Source organism: Dendrobates tinctorius, unplaced genomic scaffold (genome assembly GCF_039654945.1).
Source record: "Dendrobates tinctorius isolate UK_male_01 unplaced genomic scaffold, ASM3965494v1 ptg000133l, whole genome shotgun sequence".
Classification (NCBI taxonomy): Eukaryota; Metazoa; Chordata; class Amphibia; order Anura; family Dendrobatidae; genus Dendrobates; species Dendrobates tinctorius.
In genome coordinates, this window is record NW_027361801.1 from 46036104 (window position 1) to 46060789 (window position 24686).

Consider the following 24686-nt stretch of genomic DNA (forward strand, 5'->3'; position numbering starts at 1 on the left):
CAGCTCAGTCCACTTGAGATCATCAAGGTCGTGTGTGTGGGTTTATCTTAGATAATGATACAAGGTCAAAGAGAATTATGATTGGTGTTCAATGCAATGAAAGATACATCCCAGTGTAGGTTTCATCCACGGTAACTAGACATTTTCAATCGGATTGCTTCCACCTGCTAGCTGAGCCATCTCTGTGACCAACGTAGTAAGTTTCTCTGTTAATTCATTTTATTTTCTGTAACCGTATATGCTGTATTGCTTTGCCCCGTTTGTAAAATCTTTTGTATATTTTTTTTACAAACACTGCCTATTGTTCTGGATTAAATATAAAATGTAATAGTTCTATTGCTTTTGCTCCGTAAACTACTCCCCAAAGCCATACGCTACCTGTCAGGCATCCAGTTGACCTGGTGATGGCAGCGAGTTGTTTTTGGGTTATTGTGGAGCTAGCAGTGACCGTACCGGGGTATTTATATTTTCCACGTATTGGAATTGGAGAGTATATATATCATACACTCACTGTTATTTTCTCAATAACTGGCCTAATAGTGAAAATAGCCTGACACCTCCTCCTGTAATCGTCGGTTTATTGCGTAATTGTATGGATGATAGGGGGCAGCAGAGAGCTGTTCTTGACTAAAAGATAACAGTGGGTGTATCTACGCAAACTACCAGGCTGTGATCCTCCACAATTATTTGCAGCGGTGGGACTGGCGTGGTCTCTCTGGGTTCATTCCTTGACAGTGAACATACCCTTAGGGCTGCATCACTTCTGTACCCTCTGCCTCATCCCTGAAAAAAGCGTCATAAGTGACATCTGTTTCAGGTGCTGGGCTAGTCCCTGCTTTTCTGAGTATGTATCGGATGTCAATCCCAATGTATGCTCAGTAGGTTCTTGTCACTGTGCAATATGCATAGTGACAGTGCGCTCTCTAATGGGCTCTGATCAGAAATAAGGAGCCGAGAACACAGTGCACTGTTGAGTTGGACATCATTGATTACGCTTCAGTTCAGGGTGGATACAGAGGCTGTGGCAGTGACCCTTGATGATGACTCATTTGACTATTCCAGCATGCACTGGGCTTCTCACATGAAGCGTCATCAAAGCAAGTAGTAAAAAAAGCAGTTAGAGCAGCTAGATAAAGAAGTGAAGGAACGGTATGGACTTTTTAAATAAAATTTATTAGAAAAGAGATTAGATTGTGATATTAAATAAACAGGCATTGATGATTAAAATAAATTTTAGTCTCAGACCACCCCTCCAACAACTGATCACAGTGTTACCAAGGTTTTGTCCCTTGGACAGTTTTGAGTGTTCCTGAAAGATTTTTTTCATGCTGAATTCAGAAATGACTTCAGATTTTTACTATCACGGAAGGTTTTTGAGACATGATACAAAACCTTACAATATTCTGTTATAATTCTAAAAACTCATATATGAACTTTTTCTGAAACAGTATATTCTGAATTTTCCACTGAAATAGCATAAATCACTGATCTACACATATGCAAGCACTTATTATGCGAATTCCGCACAGGCGAAGTGAATCATTCGGCTGACCGTGTACTGCACATACCATATCTCCTGGGCAGGGGAGGAATCAAAAGACAATACTGACAAACTTAGATCATGGCTGAATGGATCATGACCTTCAATGCTGCTCACTGTCCCAATGATATGGAGAGTGTAGAGAGATCATGTAACAGATTGCTACTTCTGCCTTACAAATGTAAGAGGATATTCCGCAAAGAACAAGAAATCAATAGAATATCCTAATCTTCCTTCAGCCATAAGACCAGTGCCACATGATGAAAGTCTTCATGTTCCAAAGTCGCCCCAAAGTATGGACAATGGAGTACAATGAAGATGAACAAACAATATCAGTGGAAAATGAAACTGCTGCAGACCCAGACTTTGAGCCTTCTACATCTAATCCATATCTGTTCAGTCAAGCTGATCTGAGTGACTTGGTCAGAGATTTGAAATTGTCAAAGAGGCAGGCAGAATTATTGGGATCAAGGCTACAAGAATGGAATCTCTTATTACCAGGAACAGGAGTTTCTGTTTTTCACAATCATCAAGAAGACCTTAATCAATTGTTCATCCATGTCGACAATTTAACCTTTTGCGACGATGTCTTGGGGTTGTTTGGTGCTCTTGGATGCGAACATGACCCAAAGGAATGGCGACTGTTCATTGACTCGTCAGTTTTAAGTCTGAAGGCTGTTTTACTACACAATGGAAATATCTATCCTTCTCTAGCTATTGGACATGCCGTACACATGAAAGAAACATATGAGAATATGGAGTTACTGTTGGACCACATTAATAGAAATTATAACTGGAACATATGTGGTGATCTAATAGTTGTTGCACTTCTTCTTGGACTGCAGCTTGAATATACCAAGTATTGTTGTGTTATTTGTGAGTGGGACAGTTGAATGCGAGAAATGCACTATTTCAGAAAGGACTGGCCACTCTGCGAAAACCTGGTTGCTGAACAGAAGAATGTTAAACATAATCCTCTCGTTGATCCAGCAAAGATCTTTCTCCCTCCTTTGCATATTAAACTTGGGCATATGAAGAATTTTGTCAAAGCAATGAACAAAGAAGCCTTTTCTTACTTGCAACAGAAATGTCCAAGAATAAGTGATGCAAAGATTAAAGAAGGTATTTTTATTGGCCCACAGATCAGAGATATAATGAATGACAGTAGCTTTGATGGTCTTTTGCAAGGTGCTGAACAAGTGGCATGGAGAGTCTTTAAAGATGTGACCTTCAACTTTCTTGGCAACAGCAGGCCACCGAACTTTGAACAACTCGTGGACAACATGTTCACAGCATATTATTTGATGAAATGCAATATGTCACTAAAAATGCATTTAATACATTCTCACTTGGACTTTTTTCCAGCCAATCTTGGTGCCGTTAGTGATTAACACGGTGAAAGATTTCGCCAAGACATTGCGCTGATAGAGAAAAAGTACCAGGGAAAGTGGAGTACGTCAATGCTGGCTGACTATTGCTGGAAACTTATTCGAGAAGCATCTGACACGGATTATAAATGAAAGTCATCTGCAAAACACTTCTGAACAATTGATTTTGCTACTCACATCGATGCACATGTATGTAGTGTCTCGGACGTCTTAAAAACCTTACGTGATACAGACTTTTGGAGCACATATTCGTGTGCAGCATATCAAAATCTATAAGATACAATAAAATTTTCTCAGGGGACAAGAACTTCCCTGAAATTTGTTGCACAGTGTCATCATTTAAAATGTTTTCTATGTAGGTAATATCATCACAGCTGAGACATCAGCATCTCATTACCTTTACTTGCAAAGTTTTCAACTTTCAAACATGATTTTCTTACTTTCTTAAATCTCATTACTGGCAGTTAATGACTGTGTTCCAGGAGGCAATCATGGAAGTCGTGTCTTCATCTGACCATAGAGAAGAGGGTACTTGAATGAAGAGAATTGTATGTCATGGCCTTCAAACGCAATTATGAAAATATATTCAAGTGGGTGAGAACACATTGATGGCAGCCTGTAAAAGGTGCAATTATTTTGACGAGGATGAGAACATGGACTAACTGTACAGCTGGTATACTGATATTTCTGTCAAAAGTTGCTTGGAATTGTGAGCTGAAGAAGAGATTGACACTTATTGAAACATGCTGAAAGATCACATAAACTACTGCATGCTAACATCTCGTACAGCAATTACCAGCGCGTGGTCTGACATTGATTTAATTTGAAGCGAGAATATTAGCACTATCAGATGACTGATCTTAAAGAAATCCAGACTCTCCATAATCTTAAGATTTGTTAAGTTTTACTTTGTTGCATAGTAAATTCTTGTACACTTAAAAAAAATGAAAGTCAATGCTTAACTTTTAGCAGAAGACTTTTTACTTTGAAACATGGATAGTAAAGAACAAGTAGGTTCTGGAGATCATATTAGTATATTATCATAGCCTGTATAATAGCCTTGGTGCAGGAAGAGAAGAAAATGCTAAATGAAGAGTACGTAGTTAGGTAAAACTTATAGGTAGCTAAAAGCTATATTTCACAATTGACACCAGAATAAGACAACGCAATTTGAAAACGTACCACTTTCTTCATCAGGTTTTCTGATTTTATTCTATTTATATACTTAGTCCCTCACAACCAGTTATCTATGGGTTGGCACCCTAGTGTTCAAACTGAAGAAGGAATTTTCCCACTGTATTACCAAGGAGAAGAAGCCATTTTATGAGATGCCCTAAGTAGGGTTTTGCCTACATTAGCCTTGTAGGTTTGGGAATACCTGTCCAACACACTAAGGATAAATCCACCATATTAGTGGAGCACTGGTTTTGCCTTTATCTGTTTCAGAATCTGTATAATTCTAGAGAAAATAAGAGACAGAGCTGCTGCAATTGTCTGAAACAAAAATAGTGGGGAGGGGAGAAAGCCACACTCACCTCCGAGACTGGTGCAGATCAGGCACAACACTTATCCCAGCAACGTGGTTCTCCTGAAACACTGTTGCACCGTCTGCCGGCCCAAAAATCCTAGCGCTGGAATTCTCACAAGAAGGAAGTGAAGTAAGATAAAAAGGTGGATACCATGATGGCGCTGTGACAGAGGAGACCAGCCACTCTGGATGGTATCCTCCTTTTTACTTCGCTTCACTACCTTCAGAATCTGTATAATAGCTTTGACAGGAAGTGCAGCAGCCATTTCAGGGTGACTAAGAACAGTGATAGAATGTCAGAGATCACAGCTCAGTAATAGATATAGAAAAAGAAAGTCCTAAAGCTTCCAGAAAGTAAGGAGTTATAAAACTGCGAAGAGGAAGTGTGGTAGCATGTAAATTATACATAGATTAAATTGATAGCGGTAGAGAGAAATAGAAGAGGTTACAGCAGCATTGGGAGACTTAGTGCTTAGTGATCAGTGACATGATGTAACTGACATCTATCCTGTTGCATTGGAATTGTAGTTAAATATTTTATTCTTCTTCGCACTCCTGTTTGATCCTGTGTGCAGCAAACGGCTTTTATATACCAGAGAGTGATGAGAACTCAGCTCTATACACACTGACACTGTATATTCCAGCACTTAGCTGATCCATTATCAGTGTGTGTAGAACTGGGGAATTAAATTACACAGCGCTTTAAAGCAAAAGTACCGTAATTTAGGGGGCACAAAGGTGCACCAAGCCATGCCAAGGGTTAACTTAAGTACATTCATTTACATATGTCATAAAATTGCTTTTTTATAAAACACATTTAATTAAATATACAGTGTCATTATGATATCTATGGGGGCTAAATCCCCTATACAGAGGTATAAATAGTTACATTTCAGTTTTAGGGGGTGATAAACTGCATTTAAATATAGTGTTGTACAAAATGTATGGTAAAAGAAAACTTGGCAGTGGCAATGGATGGAATAGTGCAAAAGAAAAAAATCCCATGGCTATGAATGTGGGAGCCAGTAGCAGCAGAAGCACTAGAACCAGCTGTCTAGGTATTACTAGTAAAGGCCTTTATAATAATATTATTGGCCTTCTTAATTGGCCTTCTTTCTCTCCAGCAAGTATTTTAGTGGAGCGGAATTGGAGGGCATTATGGAACATATGGTACATCACTCATCTCAATCACAGTTAGATGATGTTACTCCTGATAGCGACACTGTCAATTTGAGTCAGTGTCCTGCAATGAAGGGTCAGCTTGATCACAAATGAATAACAGGGATACGTTTTGGACCATTTTTAAGTATAAAAAAACATAAAACATCTGTCAGTGTGCTGTGCTATTGAGTGGGCTGTTGGTTACTACCAGTTGCCATCCATTTCTATGCTGAGGTAACTTTGACATTACTAAGGCTGTGTTTGTTTAGAGTTTCAGAGGTTGGATAAAATCCTAGGAGACTTAAGAGTGCTGAACATGCCTTGTCAGGGCAATTGGAGACTTCACAGTATTTTGATTAGCTGGCAAATTTGAATTTCAAAAAATGTAATCATCTAAATGTCTTGCAGGAAAAAAGTAATTTCAATGGTTCTTTTACTTCTTGGGCAAGATTCTTTAAACCCTTTTGCCCCAAAGCCTGATTTCACCTTCCTGACCTTGCCAAATCTTACAATTATGACCAGCGTCACTTTATGTGGTAATAACTTTAGAATGCTTCAATAGATTTCAGTGATTCTGTGACTGTTTTTTGCGACACATTGTACTTTCTGTTAGTGGTAAATTTAGGTTGACTTTTTTTGCATTAATTTGTGAAAATATCGGAATTCTGGTGAAAATTTTCACATTTTAAATTTTTAGATCCTAAAATTAGTTAGTCATGCTGTATAAAATACTTAGTAAATAACATTTCTCATAAGTTTACTTTACATCAGCATAATTTTTAAACATTTTTTGTTAGGAAGTTAAAAAGTGTAAACCTTTGTCAGCAATTTAACATTTTTCTAACAAAATTTACAAAAATGTTTTTTTAAATATCACATCACAAATGAAGTGATTTTGAGGGGTCTTGTGAAGAATATGGGTAATTTATTGGCAGCTTACAATCTTCCTTCAGCATGTGTAGCTGCAACAGGACACCTGGATCAGCAGGTGGTCCAGCCACACCAGTTAGGGTCCCGTTACATTTAGCAATGCACCAGCGATCCCAACAACAGTACGACCCAGTCAGAATCGCTGGTGCATCACTAAATGGTCACTAGTGAGCTGCCAAACAGGCAACTCTCACCAGCAACGCAGCAGCGATCCAGCGATGCTCGGCAGTCGTTCTTACCTGTCACATGGCAGCGATGATGGCGACTTCCGCCTGCGTCCATGCATCGCTAGTCGGCGCCAGCAGAACGCCAACGAGGAGAAAATGGCCCTGGATGTTCACGCGCGATCAGCGATATCCAGCGGGGGTGGTCGGAGGTTCTTGTCACATGTATGTAGCGAGATCGCTAGTGATATCGCTGTTGCGTCACAAAATCGGTGACGCTTTAGCAATATCGCTAGCGATCTCGCTATGTGTAAAGCCCCCTTTAGTATCCAAGCTCATACAAAATGAACTCCTATGGAGCCGACGCTCTGTGACTGCTTCACTCAAACTTCCTCCAGTCAGAGGATATTTTTATAATGAGATGTAAGGAGAATATAGTTATCATATGTATTAGCCACATATCAGTTACATTTTTGAGATCTCTGGAATGGGCCGAACACCATCTAGGGTCTCAATCTATTCTCGAAGTCTAAAGAGGGCCTGGCTGGAACTGCCACCTTATGACCTTCCATATAGAAGTAATGAGCAATCACAGGTTTTGGGGTTTCAGCTGCCAGAGCAAGTAGAAGGGAGACTTGGGTCATCCTGAGGAGCCATGAAAGGAGTGACTGACCAAGCTATTAAGTGCATGTGCCATGATGTGGGCCTTTGTTATCTGCCAAGGCAGGTCACACCATGCAGTGTGTTGGAAGAAACTGGAAATAGATGGCCCCCACACCTTCCATGTGGCTGCCAGCATTCAATGGCCAAACATCAAGCTTGTAACTGACTTTTGTATCATCTGCTTATATCTTTTGTACTTCGCCTGTATTTGCATATCTGACTATGGTATCTGTATAACCATTGTATACATAGTGTATTGTTTCGTGTGCCCTTAAGGCAATTAAATATATAACTTAACTTTGGATTGTTCTTTTAGCTTGATCCACAAATACACATGTCTGTGTTCTCGGGTTTAACTTTCTGTGCTACTGGGGCTGGTTTCTGGCCCGATATAATCCAGGTTTATATTTAACAAGGAGCTGGTTGCAGTCCTACCGGGTTCTTAAGGTTCTGTTTCACTGCTGCTAGTGAAAGGGGCCTGTTAGCCTGTCAGAGTTGTGAGTGAGTGTGGTGCCACATCAGCAACTGCGTGGACCACATTCTCTCACTCCTTGTGCTTCACTGGGACTGTGTGGACAGGGGGCATGTCTGTGTAAAACTGTGCCAAGCTGACCTTACAGGTTCTCAGGGGGTGTGCAATGTCACATTGGTGCAAGTGAGGAGCCCGTACCATGTGATATCTCCGATGTATTAGTGAAGTCAGGCGGGGTGGCGAGCTGCAAGTTCATCAAAGGCCTATATGACAAAAAATAACAAAAGTGACACCATTTTTAAAACTGCAAATGTAAACGTACTCAAAACCATATTCAAAAGTTTATAAATTCTTCTGGTGCTTCACAGGAATTAAAGCAATTTGGAAAGGAAAAATGAATATTCTAGTTTTTCCTACAAAAATGTTTATTTAGCCACACATTTTTCATTTTTACAAGGGAAACAGGTCAAAATGAACTGTACAATTTGTTTTGCATTTTCTCCTGAGTATGCCGATACCCCATTTGTAGTGGAAAACTACTGTTTGGGCACACGTCTGGGTTTGGAAGGGAAGCAGTGCCATTTGACTTTTGAAGCAGAAAATTATCTGGAACAGACAGTAGACAACATGTCTTGTTTGCAGAGCCCCTGATGTGCCTAAACAGTGGAAACTCTTCACAAGTAACCCCCATCTTGGAAACTACACCCATCAAGGAATTTATCAAGAGGTATAGAGAGCACCGTGAACCCACAGGGGCTTAAAAGAATTTTATAACTTTGAGCTGTCAAAATGAAAAAACTACATTTTCCCAGAAAAATATTGCTTTAACCCCAATCTTTAATTTTTACAAGGTTAGCAGGAGAAAATGGACCAATTTAATTTTTCCCACAAAAATGTTTATTTAACTGGAATAGATAGCAGGCACCACATTGTGTTTGCAGAGCCTCTGATGTTCCTAAACAGTGGAAACTTCCCAAAAGTGACCCAATTTTGGAACTACACCCCTTATGGAACTTATGTATAGGTCAGTGAGCACCTTGAAACCACAGGTGTTTCACAGAATTTTATAATATTGTCTTCTTAAGTGATCTTCATTGCTTTCACTGAATGATGGAGTTTTCAATTCTCCCCTCATTACATGCAAATTGTAAGAGAACATGATTTCCTTTAAGAGATGGAGGTTTCACAAGAAATATTCCTGAGATGAACATAAAAGTTCCTATTTTGCAGACAGCAATAAGAAGCAGACACTATGATAAATGTAGTCCTACTCTGACCCATCATTTACTTACCAGTGTATATACTGTATACTACTTTTTAATTCTCTTGCTTTCCCATAAAAGTGATAGATGTTAGCTTTTGTCATATATAAAAACATAATGGCCGTCAGCACTAGTACACATAGAGGCTGATGTCTCTAGATAAGGATTTTTCTTTCATGTGACTATATTTGCACAGCACTGAGGTTTTTCAGTCTTTCTCATGTTAAATTTATTTTCCCACATTGCATCTTTAATAACAGAAATTTTCAAATGCAAATAGAAGCATAGAGGTACTAGAGATAAACTAGATTTCTGGGATTATATGCACTTGAGATTTATACTTTATGGCTACAGTGTTAAAATAAATGTATTTTTGTGAATATGTGTCCTATTACTCTTAAAGAGGATTTGTGGAGAGTTTTTCCGTTTTTTTCCTGATAAGCTGAGGTTTTCTGTTTTTGTTTTTACCTCTGTCATATAGTTCTAGAGATATGAGTTTTCTTATTTAGGTTGCCCAACATGTACATTTTTATAATCTTTACCAAGGTGGCATTCCTCATGGCATGATAATACAGAGCAGTCTAAAGACATCCCCAGCGAATCCCATGAGTAACGCCTGTTTGGTAAACACCATAACATTTGAAAATAGAGCGTACTAAAATAACAACTCCCATATCACTGGAACCATATGGAAGATTAATAAAATAATGTACCTTATATACTCGTGTATAAGCTGAGATTTTCAGCACATTTTTGTGTGCTGAAAATGCCCCCCTCGGCTTATACATGAGTCATTGTCCCAGGGGGTCAGTTGGGGAGGGGGAGGGCGAGTGGCAGGAGCTGTCACATCATACTCACCCACTCCTCGCGCAATCACTGCACGTCCACCCTGCATCTGACATGCCCACCAGGGCCATGGGTTACTCGGAACTGGGTCAGACAGTTCTTTGGGGAAGTCTTGAGGCCGTGACCCGACTCCGTGGCCCTGGCTGTGCCGTAAAATGGGGGCGCCACCTGTGGTGTTCGGCAACAGATGGCCGACACTGTTAAAGAAGACCGCTGGGGCTGATGGTGACTGGTGGAGTGGGGCCCCAGGGCTACCGGTTCTGTTTATGTCAGGCTTCGTGTATCTTGTGGTGCAGGACTCAGGGCGCAAGAGATCATTGGAGGACACAAGGACTGTAGTTTTCTTTTCCTCTACTTGATGGGATGTGGTTATATAAGTCTACCCAATCCGGTAACTTCTCTGGCCACAGGCTACGCTCTTCCAGGGGCAGAGTCTTCAACAGGTTTATTACTACCTGGTTCATTTTCTCTCATAACCCATTGGTCTGGGGATGATACTGTGTGGTTCTTATTTTCTTGCAGCTGTACAGGTTACAGAACTCCTGGAACACTTCTGCTTCAAAGGCTGGGCCTTGGTCGGTAAGCACTCATTCAGGGTAACCGTGCGGGCGACAAAAGTGTTGTTGAAATGCTTTGGCTGCCGTTTTCAAAGTCTGACCCTTCACTGGCACTACTACCAGGAACCAGGAGTAGTGGTATACTATGTTGAGGGTGTAGACATAGCCTGACTAGCTTGGGGCAAGCTTCACGTGGTCCAAGGCTACCAGCTCAAGCGATTGTTTGGTGACTATGGGCTGTAGGGGGGCCCTCTGGCTATCATGGTCTTTCCGTCTCAGATTCTCGACACCATTTCTCGATTGCTTTCCTCATGCCAACCCAGTAGAATCGCTCACGTAGCAGGACTTCCAACTTCTTCCACCCGAAGTGTCCTGCTCCATCATTGCATGCTTCTAAGACCATTGGCATATCCTGCTTAGGGACTACCACATGCCAGACCAGTTTGTGGGTTTGGATGTTGACACTTCTCTGACACAGCTTCCCCTCATAGATGAACAGCTTGCCCTTCTCCTTCCAAAATTGTTGGGTCTCTTGTGGAGCATCTGGACCAGGATGCAAATGAGCTTTTGTCAGCAATACCTTTACTAGGCAGACTGCCGGATCACTGTCCTGCGTTTCTGCCCATCCATGGTGGGGCAATGGGTTAATCGTTGCCTCTTGTATGGCATAGTGCTTGTCCCTCATGCAGTGGGAGCACTGGGCCGCACCGGGGCACTGGAAGGCTGGTAACTTGATTTCTTTGAGTTCCTCCGAGTCTTCTCTCCCATCCGGCAAGTTGGGCATCCTGGACAGCGCATCAGCATTAGCGTTTTTATGTCCCACTCGGTATTTGATGGTAAACTCGTAGTTGGACAGCTGAGCCATCCATCGCTGCTCCAATGCACCAAGCTTCACCGTTTCAAGGTGGGTCAGCAGATTATTAACCGTATAAATAGTAAACTTCACTGAAGCCAGGTAGTGCTTGAAGCGCTCCGTTACTGCCTAGACTATGGCGAGAAACTCCAGTTTAAATTAGCTATAGTTTAAAGGAATTATAGTTCCTTTCAGTTGGATGAAGCTTCCTGCTGGTGTAGGCAATCACTTTCTCTCTCTGCCTTGCTGTACCTGGGACAGCACTGCTCCCAATACCACATTGTTGGCATCCGCACAGAGTATAAAGCGTTGGCCATAGTCAGGGTAGGCCAGGACTTCGTCACCCAAAAGAGCCATCTTCAACTGAGTGAAGGATTCTTCTTCTCTTTTACTCCACTCGAACGGAGGACTTGGGTTCTTGGCCTTCTTGGACTGCCTATTAAGAGGTCCTGCATGGGTGCTGCTATCTCCCTTTATGAATCTCCTGTTGTAACCTACCAGCCTGAGGAACTGCTGCACTTCCTTGATAGTGGAGGGTCTTGGCCAGTCCATGATCACGGTGACTTTTTCATGGTTTGGTGCCACAACTTCGGCGCTTACCATGTGACCTAGGTACTGCACCTTGGGCTTCAACAGGTGGCACTTGGACGGCTTTACTTTCAGGCCAAAACAAGATAAGGCCTCGAACACCTCGGCCAGATGCTCCAGGTGGTCTTCGTACATCTTTGAGTAGATGATGACATCGTCCAGATACAACAAAACCGTTTCAAAGTTTTTATGTCCTAGGTAACATTCCATTAACCGCTGGAATGTTCCCTGTGCATTGCAGAGCCCGAATAGCATGCAGTTGAACTCGCAGAGGCCCATTGGTGTCATAAACGCTGTCTTCTATCTGTCTGCTTCTGCCATGGGAACCTGCCAATACCCACTGGTGAAATCTAAAGGAGGAGATTCCATTGCAGCTTTAAGTCTCCTCATCCCCGCAAGGAGAAACGATACTTCTTGGATATCAGTCACACGCCTCTCACACAGCCAAACCAGATCTCACACTTTGCACTGATGAGGGGCAGTACCCTGAAACAGTGTCAGCAAATTGAGATTCTGGTTTGGCTTTTATCCTAAGTCATGGATCAAGGCTCGTTAAAGGGTTGACATTGACTTTTAGGACTGCTACTTCCAATAGGTGGCACTAGAGTTCTAGTCCTCTTCCTCTCTGAAGAAACAATTTGCATATTTCCCAGAGGAGCAATCTGACAGCCCCTCTGCCTTTGGATGGGAGACCCCCGCGGTGTGACACGGGGTCTCGATCGCTGCCATGGAGACCCAATGTCGTAATGACGACATCCAGGTCTCCAGAGCTGAGAAACTTCCTGTCATGCGCAGTGCATGAAGTTTCTCAGGTCAATGTAAATTATATGCAGCACTGACAGCTTCTATAGCATGCTGATGCTACTTCATCTGCATGCTATAGAAGCAATCAGCCTGCTCAAAATGATTGTCCCACAGTGGGACAAAGTGTAAAACATAGAATGAGGTAAAAAAAAATTAAATAATTGTAAAAATATTTTAAAAAATAAAACATAATAATAAAAAAATCAATATTTATTCTATCAATAAATATTTGAATGAAAAAAAATCTAAACAATAAAAGTACACATATTTGGTATCGCCGCGTCCATAATGACCCGACCTATAAAACTGGCCCACTAGCTAACCCCTTTAGTGAACACCATAAAAAAAAATGCTTTATCATCATACCGCCAAACAAAAAGTGGAATAACACGCAATCAAAAAAACGGATATTACTAAACATGGTGCCGCTGAAAACGTCATCTTGTCCCGCAAAAAAAGAGCTGCAATAGAGTGTCATCAGCAAAAAAATAAAAAAGTTATAGCTGTCAGAATAAAGTGAAGCAAAAACAATTATTTTTTATATAATAGTTTTGAATCTATAAAAGCGCTAAAACAAAAAAATTATATAAATGATGTATCGCTGTAATCGTACTGACCTGAAGAATAAAGCTGCTTCATCAATTTTACCACACGCAAAATGGTGTAAATGCCCCCACAAAAGAAATTCCTGAATTGCTAGTTTTTGCTCATTCTGTCTCACAAAAATCGGAATAGAAAGTGATCAAAAAATGTCTTGTGCCTGAAAATTAATACAAATAAAAACGTCAGCTCGTCCCGCAAAAAACAAGACCCCACGTAACTCTGTGGACCAAAATAGGGAAAAATTATAGATCTCAAAATGTGGTGATGCAAAAACTATTTTTTGCAATAAAAAGCATCTTTTAGCGTGTGACAGACCGATCTCAATTCCAGCCAATTCTGCATTGAAAAAGTCAAACGGTGCTCCTTCCCTTCCGAGCTCTGCTGTGCGCCCAAACAGTGATTTACCCCCACATATGGGGTATCAGCGTACTCAGGACAAATTTCACAACAACTTTTGGGGTCCAATCTCTCCTGCTACCCTTGTGAAAATAAAAAATTGGGGGCGAAAAAATAATTTTTGTGAAAAAAATGATTTTTTATTTTTACGGCTCTACGTTATAAACATCTGTGAAGCACTTGGGGGTTCAAAGTGCTCAACACATATCTAGACAAGTTTCTTAGGGGGTCTAGTTTAAAAAATCGGGTCACTTGTGGGGGGTTTCCACTGTTTACGCAAGGGGCTCTCCAAACTCTACATGGCGTCCGATCTCAATTCCAGCCAATTTTGGTTTGAAAAAGTCAAATGGCTCTCATCCCTTCCGAGCTCTACCATGCACCCAAACAGTGGTTTACCTGCATATATGGGGTAACATCATACTCAGGACAAATTGTACAACAAATTTTGGGGTCCAATTTGTCCTGTTACCCTTGATAAACTAAAAAAAATTGGATCTGAATTACATTTTTTGTGAAAAAAAGTAAAATGTTCATTTTTTTAAACATTCCAAAAATTCCTGAGAAGCACCTGAAGGGTTAATAAACTTCTTGAATGTGGTTTTGAGCACCTTCAGGGGTGCAGTTTTTAGAATGATGTCACTTTTGGGTATTTTCTACCATATAGACCCCTCAAAGTGACTTCAAACGTGATGTGGTCCCTAAAAAAAATGGTGTTGTAAAAATGAAAAGTCGCTGTTTAACTTTTAACCCTTATAATTTCCTAACAAAAAAATTTTGGTTCCAAAATTGTGCTAATGTAAAGTAAACATGTGGGAAATGTTTATTGTTAGGTATTTTGTGTGATATATCTCTGTGATTTAAGGGCATGAAAATTCAAAGTTGGAAAATAGCGACATTTTCACCAAATTTCAATTTTTTTCACAAGTCATATCAAAGAAATGTTACCACTGTCATAAAGTACAATATGCCATGAGGAAACATTGTCAGAATCACCGGGATCCATGGAAGTAGTCAAAATTGTATAAAAATTGGCCTGGTCATTAACATGCAAACCACCCTTGTGGGTAAAGGGGTTAAAGATGCTGGCTATCGCGCAAAGTAATTTTCCCCCTCTACTCCTCCTTGGTCAGGACTCATCTGGAATACTGTGCCTAGTTCTGCGCGTCACATTTTTAAAAAATTCATTGAAAACTGGAGCAAGTTCAGAGGAAAGTGACCAGGATGGTGAGCGGACTGCAAAGTATGTCCTATGAGGAACAGTTAAAGGATCTGGGAATGTTTAGCTTGCCAAAAAAGGCTAAGAGGATTCTTAATAGCTGTCTCCAAATATCTGAAGGCAGGGCCGTATTTGGCCTTCATGCTGCCCTAGGCATTTTTTGTGGTCGCGCACCATACAGACATCACACATTGAGTCTGTAATGCTGTAGATAAGCCCCTTATGTAAACTGAAAGATAAGAAAAACGAGTTATAATATAGTCACTGGGGGGCGGTCCGGTGCGGTCGGGGTCCGATGGGTGTGGCAGTCTGGGTGCCAGTGCCTCCCATCTTCTAGCGCAGACGTCCTCTTCCTTGCTTCTGTGCAGGCATAATTCTCTGCCCTGTTGAGGGCAGAGTAGAGTACTGCAGTGCACAGGCGCCGTGAGAGGTCAGAGAGATCCAATGCCTATGCCTGTCAGCAGCCTTCCCTGTTCACCATTATACTGCAGCTGCCTCCCCTGTCACCAGCCTCCTCTCACCAATATATAGTAGCAGCCTCCCATGTCACCAGCCTCCTCTCACCAGTATACAGCACAGCCTCACCTGTCACCAGACTCCTCTTTTAAAGTGCCCCTGTCAGCTGGATTGTGCACAGTACACAAAGATAGCATCAGGTTGGCGCCGTTATACTGATTAGGGCAGAGACACACTGCCATATTTCTCGTGCGAGAATCGCATTGTAAAACTTGTACTGGCTGTTGGCTCTTCTGACCTGAGCTTGACAGCTGAATAGTAATCCATCATGCTGTCATGGTCGGGTCCAGAGATGTGCCGGCCAGTCCGTGCAGTGCAATGCATGATCACATATGTAATGTGTATATAATTCATTTATTTAAGGTGATCCTGAAATGAAGCAAAAAAATCAGTTTGAAAACTATGCCGGCCGCATCTGCACAGTAGCAGCTATCGGTGTATATAAAGGTGGTCCGACAGCTCTTCCAAGATGGCGCTGCCAGCACCTGTGCTGCTGTCGGAGATATATATAACATTCAGTATGTAAAATAGGGGGCAGTGAGGGTTCAGTGACCATACAAAAGCTGAAGCCATACTGATGAAAACTTAAGCAGCACATGAAGACTTCCCTCAGGTCGTTCCGGAGCACAGGCATATCATTAAAGCGAACCTGTCAGCTGTTTTGACTGATATAAGATGTGACCACTGCCTTTCAGGGCTTATCTACAGCATTCTGTCTGAAGGGATGTCACAGTGTAGAGGGATCTGTTGTGTATTCCCTTGCTCTGATTTCTGAGCCGAAGCTCCCTCTGCTCCCTCTGGTGGTTACTGGGAGTAGTGGAGCTGGCCAGGTTGATGGAAGTTCCCCACCTGACGACGATAATTGAGAACCTGGGATTACTGTCTGGGAGCATATAATTGAGCTGGCTGCTCTTGGTGGTTGATGTTGATTTCTTCCTTGTGCATTTGGAGTTCTTTAGTCCCCTGCCTGATTTGCATGGCTCAGTTAAGTGATTCTTTTGCTAATCCTTTGCATCTAATCTGGTTGTGCCTTTTTTATCCTTTCTGCTTTGTTGCTAGGGTTCAGCGTACTCCCTGCTGGAGGCAGCACTGGGCCCTGCTCCATATGTTACAGCTTGTGTCAGTTTGTTCAGTCCCCTGTTATGTTAGTAACTTTTGCTTTGCTTACAGTTTATACCAGAGTGCTGATCTAACGGGGCTGAGGTCATGTGGCCTCAGGTTTTTTGTATATCACAAGTGTTGGATTTTTTTAGGGTTTTGTGCGTGATTGCAGACAGTATCTTTTCTGTCCTGTCCTGTCTAGACAGCTTGGGCCCCACCATTTGCTCAGTCTGTTTTCTGCCTATGTTTGTGTCTCATCTTGTCTTACCGACAATATGTTTGTGGGCTGTCTATTCTGGGATCTGCTCCAGGGGAAGTTTAGATTTCACCTTTCTGGCTTTAGGCTTAGTTAGTTCTCCGGCTGTGACGAAGCATCTAGGGCATTGTAGGAACGCTCCACGGCTACTGCTAGTTGTGTTGATAGGATCAGGAGTCTTCAATCCACTTAGTTACCAACCTCTCTGGTTTTTTGGTGGCTTAGCCTGTTCCTGCCATCCTCCTCGGTGACCCATTCATAACAGGGATCATCCTTATTCTCATTTGCACATGGAAACATGAGAAGCAATGGAATTAAACTGAAAAGGAGAAGATACAGATTAGATAATAGAAAATACAGTTTGACAGTGAGGGTGATCAATGGTGGAACAGGCTGCAATGAAAGGTGGTGAGTAGGGATCAGCGAGTATACTCGTTAGGATTCGGTACTCGGCGAGTAATGTGGTACTTGAATCCTAGCGAGTAAACTTCTCACCTCACAATATTCAGATGTCCCGCTTGGCATGTGTCAGCCAATTACAGTAAAGCCACCGCCTTCTTTGTTGTGGAATTACTGTGATTGGCTGGCCGCGCAGCATCATAGACATAGCCTATGAGTCATAGGCTATGACTATGTGTGTGCGGTGAATGTGTACGGGGGTCTGTGCGTGGCTCTGCCGAGCTCTGTGGGCTGAGCGGGGCTCTGCCGGTGCTGTGCGGGGCTGTGCCGGCCTCTGCCGGTGATGTGCGAGGCTGTGCCGGCCTCTGCCGGTGCTGTGCAGGGCTGTGCCGGTGCTGTGCGGGCTGTGTGCGGGGCCTGTGCGCGGGGCCTGTGCGGGCTGTGTGCAGGCCCTGTGCACGGTTCATTAATAAACATCAGCCTTGCTACTATTTATCTATCTATCCATAGATAGATCAAAAGATAGATATATCTATGTTGTATGTTATGTGTATGTACTGTATGTTGTATGCTGTATGTTCTGTACATGTTTTTTTTACATTCACCACATTAGCCGGATGATGGGACTACTACTTTCCCATCATCCGCTAATGCTGTCACTGAAGGGGGCATAGCCGGATTGGATAAGTAGTCCCATCGGACCATGCCCGCACAGAGCCTGCACAGCCCGGCACAGACCGCACAGAGCCTGTACAGAACCTGCACAGGCCTCACAGAGCCCGCACAGGCCCCGCACAGCCTGGCACAGGCCGCACAGAGCCCGTACAGAGCTCGCACAGCCCACACAGGCCGCAAAGAGCCCACACAGAACCCACACAGTCCGCAAAGAGCAGGCACTGGCCACACACACCCCGGCACAGGCTGCACAGAGCCCGCACAGGCCCCGCACAGCCCGCACAGGCCCCGCACAGAGCCCACACAGCCCACACAGCCTGGCACAGGCCGCACAGAGCCCGCACAGCACGGAACAGGCCGCACAGATCCCGCACAGGCCCCACACAGCCCAGCACAGGCCCTGTACAGCACCGGCAGAGGATGGCACAGGCCCGCAGAGCCCGGCACAAGCCTGGCAGAGCCCAGCACACACACAGTCCCACAGACCCCCACACACATTCTCTGCCCGCACACATCATCTCCGCCCACACACATTCTCCGCCCACACACATTTTCTGCCCATTACTCGCATTTCCCATAGACTTACATTGGACTCGCTACTTGTTACGAGTACCCGAGTATTAGGAGCTACTCATAACGAGTACAGCAAGTCTGAGTATTTCACTACTTGCTGATCCCTAGTGATGAGTTCTCCTTCAATGGAAGTCTTCAAACAAAGGCTGGACAGACATCTGTATGAGATAGATTAGTGAATCCTGCATTGAACAGGGGATTGGACAACATGACCCTTTGAGATTGCTTCCACCTGTAGCATTCTATGATTCTATGATTCATCTTTATATGGGGAAAACTAGGATTGCAGGTTCCCTTTAAATTTTACTAGCACTGTGTAGTATAGTTACATACAATTGTATTAACCAACTGCACCCCAACATGTAATAGGGTAAGTTATTAATTTTCAGTTTTTACACCATCATTACTAAGCTTGCACTGCTGTATCTCTCTGATTTTACTGACCTCTTGCAGGCTATATATTTGTGGCTGTGAACTTTTGATGCTTTGTCCATAGCAAAAATGCTAGGATTCCTAAGTGACTAAAGTATATGGAGGCAAAGTTTTAATGTGATTTTTATCTATCTTTACTGCCATTACTAATGTAGAACCCAAGGCACACCTCATGTACAGCTGCCAGACAAGGATGTGAATTTACTGAAACTCTGGTCAAATGGACTTTTCTGGCAAAAATGGAACTGGTACGTTTAGGCGTAGAAGGCACTGCGCCGAAACACGCGTTGGGGTGGGTGGAGCAACGGTCCTTTCAGGTAAACTCTTCGGGCATTCATATATTACCTCTTACCTTTGTTCTGCTTGGTTAATTTTGTGGCGGTTTAACCCCTGTGACACCCTTTGTTGCACTTTCAGTGTTGATTTATATGTACACTATTGTTCCCTTATTAACACTATTTACATAATTCTACTTGTCAGCATAATGCACTTTTCAAAGCCGACTCTAATTACAATTATATATTTATCCTGATTGTTTGCCTATTTCTTAGCAATGGCTCCACCTAGTCGACTTTACCACTGTCATCCTTGCTTTGTTTTTACCTCTTTGTATACTTTATCTCATTATTATCTTAATAAAGTTTTGTATTTTTATGTATTCGCATGAGCTGTGCTTCTCCTTATTTGATTCTCTATATGCTTGCACATTGCCTCTCCTGTATATCTGTGCACCCCTGTTTACTATTTGTTTTACTGTTTGTGGGTGCTGGTCTGGAATATTGTTTTTTGTTTATGGAATGGTGGTGTGTATATCTGGCTGCTGTCCCTCTCTGACAACCAACATTCTCAGCATCGGTAACGTCCGAGTAATTGGACACCCATGGATCAGTGCGTTATCTGTTAGATAGGTGATAACTTCTAAACATGAAAGAAAGCTAGGGGGACAGAAAAAGTGCATTAGTATTTATGCCGACAACAGCATTATATGGTGATGTGGCAGTGCTTACCTGGCAATGTTGTCAGAAAGCAAAACACTTTATAGGCTCAAGGTATAAATCCATCTAATTCTGCACAGGTTGGAGGTCCAACGCCAAGATCAGTTGTAGGAGATGCAGATGTTCTGCTATTCTTGCCGGTAGGAAATAAAGGAAAGGAAATATCCAGAGAGTCCAGGGTATAATAAAATGATAATGGTTCTACTTTGCCCTGAACTTTCTGAAAATCTTTTATTTCATACCAGCCAGCAGATCAGCACATGTGCATCTCCTACATCAAAATACGGGAATAACCCTTAAAAGAGAAAATTTTGCCAGGGTTTTCCTATATAAAGTAGGGCCAGCACTTGTAAGTCGACTGTTGCAGCATACTTTAATGCTGTATAAAAAAGGCCCAATTGGCTTTGAAGGCACAAAAAATAGCTTTTATTATGCTTACAGATGGCGCAGTCCGTTTCTGGTCTTGATCCGGGGCCTCCTCTTTTCTTCTGTTAATTATACTCCTTCCTTGTTTTGTGTGGATGATGCATCCTACATCATCCACACAATGTCCTCCATCACGCTCCTGTTTAGGGCAGAGCAAAGCACTGTAGTGCACATGCACTGATTTTACCTATGGGTCCTCGGCGCTCTTTGGCCTTTCCCCGCGCATGAGCATTATAGTACTTTGCTTTGCCCTCAGCAGGGAACAGAGAAATATGCTTGCACAGGAGCTTAATGTAGGACACTGTGTGAATGACATAGGATGCATTATCCACACAAAGCAAGAAGAAGGATGGCGATCGCAAGAAGAGAGGAGGCAGCGGATAAAGACCAGAGGCGCCCATCGAACCCGATCACGGGGTCTATAAGTATGATAAAAGTTTATCTTTTGTGCCTTGCACAGCAGATTGAGGACATACAGCAAACTAAAATGCTGTATATACTGTAACAGAGGGCTGCACTTTATATGGAGAAAACCTGGTAATCGGTTCCCTTTAATGTGTGTACTCAGACTCGTTCCAATGACTGAGTTTGAAATAATCAGCTATTCAATTAATTGTATTTTCTGAAAAACATGCAAGTGTTTAGTAACTGATATTACATCTATTCACATTTGTTTTACAGGGTGAATTCTATTTTCCCACTCATATAGAATATTTTAAGTATAATGCGGTTAAAAAAAACAAAACCTGACGGTTGCTGATCTCATTACCTCTATAATAGTGGATGTTTTTCTCACAGCTGCTATAAGTTTTCTTGCTAACCCTCTGTCCAGCTATGGCTACTGCTGTTGTATAATTCATACAGTATTATTTCCATGTTTTTGCCAAACAGCTGCCATTATGGAGTTGCTCCACATGCATCTACATAATGCTTACAAAAGGGCAAATGTGATTGTATGAATCCCATGAGAACCATTCAAACCTGAACGCCCAAAACGTCCAATGAACAATGTGGTGAGAAGATGTATTTCAGTGCAGCTTGCTGTAAAACAACTTAATATGCTGCAGATTTAAGATTTAGGGATATTAGGGCCTGCTGTCAGACCATTATCCTGGGAACATTGCCATTTTTCTTTCTTTTGCTCAAACACTATCAGAGAATCCTGGAAAGTTTCAGCTGTTATCCAGAATATCATCTGGTTCTAAATCAAACTAGGAAATGATGTGAAATAATTTAGTAATGTTCTTTGCAGCATAGTTTCTAAATCCATCTTCATTTATATTCAAGAAAAGGTAAAACCAGCAGAGATTTTCCTGTAGATGAGGTAAATTCAATATATACATTGCCTTCATTATACTGATACATGACTGCCTGCCTTTGCTAATATAATCCGGTACTTCATACTTTAACATAATGAAATAAACTTGTAATGATAATTACACTGTCAGTGAAATGACTGCAAAATTTCAATCTTTGGCGATCCCCTATCACAACTGTAATTTGCATCTGACAATGGAACAGTGATAACTAGAGTTGAGCGACTTTTGGTTTTTTAGGGTCGCATTTCGTTTCGTGAAACCCGACTTTTCCAAAAGTCGGGTCGACCAAGATCGTCCGATTATAGGGAAAAGTCGGGGTCGTCCCGAAACACGAAACCCAATGTAAGTCAATGGGGAATAAAAGTCGGCAGTGAGAGGAGGACAGGAAACACACCTACAGTGCCCATTTGAATGCCAAAAGCATCAATTCTTCTTACTTAAGCTTGTCAACCTTAATTAACTTCATAATACAAGTTACGCACTGAAAAATGGGGGTTATTTGGCTAAAGTTGTGGGGGGGAGGGCTGGCTGCAGGTTTTCATGTGCCCTGGGCGAAAGAGCGCCCCTTTAACACATACCACAACTCATCATGCTCCGATACGGCAGAGAAATAGCAGTATAGTACAATGAAAAATACCTCACTTTTTACATCTCATGACGAGGCCCATCTATTTCTCCATACAGAATCATTGGTCCCATATAATGTTTGAAACAGTATATGATGAGCTCCACATAATGCTACAGTATATGTTGGTCCCCATGGATGAAGCTCCACTGTCTTATGGGCCCAAATAATGCTCCAAACATAATGGGCCCCATTTCTAATGCTCTAGTGTATAATGGGCCCTGTAAATGCTGCTCCAGTGTCTGATGTCCACCTTTGGAATGTTCCAGTGTATGGTGGGCCCCATCTATCATTCTCCAGAGTATAGTGCTCCCCAAAAATTGCTGTCCCAACATTGAAAACAATCAAATAAGTCTCCTCGCTAGGGAATCCCTGTACTTGTCTGGATTCCTCGTCGTCCCCATCTTCCATCTCACTGCACAGTATTTCAACTTTGCAAGGGCTGTGATCCTGAGCAAGCAGGGGGGGCCCACTCATTGGCGACGGCACTGGCACAGGGCCCCTGATAGTACGGTGGTGTGTCTGATGGCGGGTGGGCCGAACCTGCATTTTCATCTGCAGCTTCCTCTTTGTCACCGTGTAAGATGGAACTGTATATGGGAAGGGTAACCTGAGTTTCATCAGGGTCAGATTCAGGTCGTGTAGCGTGCGAGGGGAATGTAGTGGTCTGGGTCAATGTACCAGCAGATTCATCGAGCAGTGGCTGGGCATCAGTGCACTTGTGTCGCCCCCAGGAGTACGGTCGCCACAGTGGCATTACCTTCTTCCTAGGGAGTGTGATGTCATGCTTGGGAGCAACGAAGGATCTCTCTAGCAGGTTAACTGATTGGGCGGCGTTATTCCCACGAGTCATGACCCTCCAAACAGCGTTCATGAAGGCAAAGTGTTTGTTTTACGTGGGAAGTATGGTTGCAAAGCTGAACCTTAAAGGAATGTCCAGAAGGGCACCACCAGGAGTGGAGCCTACGGTTAAATTCGACTCCACCTGGGAAACCTCAACCATGCCAGCTACAGAACAGATGCACACATTGCAAGCTTAATTCCGTTAATGAACGAGACTCCGTCATGCCCCGGGGTCCGAGTCCGGCTTACTAGAGGGACACGTGAGGCTCTGGCACATGAGATTGGCCAATAACTGGTGTGTCATGCCCTTACATGTCCGTGGCTGCATGTGCGCTACACTGAAAAGGCCAGCGTTTGTCGCTTACAGGTGCAGATAACCCGCTGAACAACGTTAGTGATGGGGATCACTGATTACAATTATTACCCGCGAACAATGATTTCCCAGTAAGTGCAGGTCAACCGCAGTTCCAGAATTAGGCCTAACCGTCATTCCTGAAAAAATGAAAAACTTACATGTGCAAACCACAGGTGCTGTAGCTTGCTTAACAGCTCGCCAGCCGTTCTCACGCCCAGTATGGATTACACGTGATTGCACAAAGGTTAGAAAGGGTACCGTATCCCCAGATAACATGTATGGATAGCGTACACATTCAAAATATATGTCTATACATCAGGAGGCAGGCTCAGACGGTGTTAGGCCCAGTATGGATTGCACGTGATTGCATAAAGGTGAGAAAGGGTACCGTATCCCCAGATAACATGTATGGATAGCGTACACATTCAAAATATATGTCTCAGGAGGCAGGCTCAGACGGTGTTAGGCCCAGTATGGATTGCACGTGATTGCACAAAGGTTAGAAAGGGTACCGTATCCCCGGATAACATGTATGGATAGCGTACACATTCAAAATATATGTCTCAGGAGGCAGGCTCAGACGGTGTTAGGCCCAGTATGGATTGCACGTGATTGCACAAAGGTTAGAAAGGGTACCGTTTCCCCGGATAACATGTATGGATAGCGTACACATTCAAAATATATGTCTCAGGAGGCAGGCTCAGACGGTGTTAGGCCCAGTATGGATTGCACGTGATTGCACAAAGGTTAGAAAGGGTACCGTTTCCCCGGATAACATGTATGGATAGCGTACACATTCAAAATATATGTCTCAGGAGGCAGGCTCAGACGGTGTTAGGCCCAGTATGGATTGCACGTGATTGCACAAAGGTTAGAAAGGGTACCGTATCCCCGGATCACATGTATGGATAGCGTACACATTCAAAATATATGTCTCAGGAGGCAGGCTCAGACGGTGTTAGGCCCAGTATGGATTGCACGTGATTGCATAAAGGTTAGAAAGGGTACCGTTTCCCCGGATAACATGTATGAAAAGCGTACACATTCAAAATATATGTCTCAGGAGGCAGGCTCAGACGGTGTTAGGCCAAAAAGGATTGCACGTGATTGCACAAAGGTTAGAAAGGGTACCGTATCCCCGGATAACATGTATGGATAGCGTACACATTCAAAATATATGTCTATACATCAGGAGGCAGG

At 42.8% G+C, this 24686-nt stretch overlaps 1 long non-coding RNA gene across 1 annotated transcript in view; it reads left to right on the forward strand.

Annotated features, from left to right (window-relative positions):
- LOC141048227 (uncharacterized) overlaps positions 1 to 19581 on the forward strand; it is an 83441-nt gene extending 63860 nt beyond the window's left edge. The window contains exon 3 of the long non-coding RNA XR_012220001.1: positions 19079 to 19581. This is a non-coding gene — a long non-coding RNA (uncharacterized lncRNA). The remainder of the gene's footprint in view (positions 1 to 19078) is intronic.
- Positions 19582 to 24686: the final 5105 nt, after the last annotated feature.